Raw genomic sequence first — 1,319 nt, 5'->3', positions numbered from 1 at the left:
CTGAAAAGAAGATGGCCTCGTGACCTTATATTGTAAACTGTTTTTAGAGTTCTACTACTGGGTAGTTTCTCTACATCCTGTATGTCATTATGATCAAATTTACTTGTATTTTTTATACAGTTGTAAATATCAATAAATGAACAAATAATAAGAAAATATTGTTTCTTAAATATGATATACAATAGAAGCCAGAAGTACACTAGCGCTGTTAGGTGTAGCGGAACATTGGTTAAATTAGGCATCATAATGAACGGACTCCTTTAATAGTTCAGTTTAATTAGATCTCTAATTAGTATCGTCATGCTGGGTCGGCTGCCTCCGCATTCAATGGCTCCTGTCCCACCAAAAGTCGAATACGTACTCCTGATGTATATGGCATTATTTATTATTTACGTTTCCCTCGAAGAATGGTGTCGTAATTGGAGGATTAACATAAATTCCAACAAATCCCATCAAATCACCTTTACCCTTCGTCGTCAACCTATTGACTGCCCTACAATTTTATTAAATAAAATAAAATTAAGTTATATAATGCAAAGAAGTATGAATACATTAGTTATTAATAATTAAAATATGGAAAGAAAAATAAAATTGAGAGAAAGAAAATATAAAATATATGTAACCATAATAATTGATAAAGAGGCAAAATATAAGTAAAGTTTAACAACGGGAATGAATAAAAAAAAAAAAATTTTGAAAACAGCAATAATAATATATAGTGAACATAACAAATAACGTGGGTAAGGAAAATTGAGAAAAGAAGGGGTCAATTCCATTTTGTAAAATTATTCACTTTATATAAGTATAGGAAGATGGTCAGGGTTGCGGTCAAAGGAGAAACAAAAATAGTTTACAACTATTTATTTTCCTGTATAGGAAGATGGTCAGGGTTGCGGTCAAAGGAGAAACAAAAATAGTTTACAACTATTTACTGTAAACAGGTAGGTTGTCTTGACTTTTTCTTTGCTCATTTATTATCATTTTATATCTTTATTTTTACTTATTTATGTATAATTATTATTTTTTCATAACGTTTATTTAATCTCTTTATTTTATTTTATTTTATTAAGTTACTTTTGCATTTTCCTCCAGAATCCAATCCTTACAGTCCAAAATCCTTCTTAAAATGCTTAAAGCTCCTTACTTTGTCACAAATCAAGTCATCCATCAGGACCTCAATGTTCCATATGTTGCCGATTTGGCCAGAACCAGATACCGTTCCTTCCATAATAAACTTCTCAACCATCCAAATCCACTTGTTTTTAACCTACCTTCTCCTTCATTACCTAATAATCCTCCTAGGCGTCTGAAAAGAAGAT

This window comes from Halyomorpha halys, unplaced genomic scaffold, assembly GCF_000696795.3.
Source record: "Halyomorpha halys isolate HHAL.00 unplaced genomic scaffold, Hhal_1.1 Scaffold211.1, whole genome shotgun sequence".
Taxonomy (NCBI): Eukaryota; Metazoa; Arthropoda; class Insecta; order Hemiptera; family Pentatomidae; genus Halyomorpha; species Halyomorpha halys.
The sequence above is the reverse complement of the archived record's forward strand: the minus strand, read 5'-3'. Positions refer to the sequence as shown.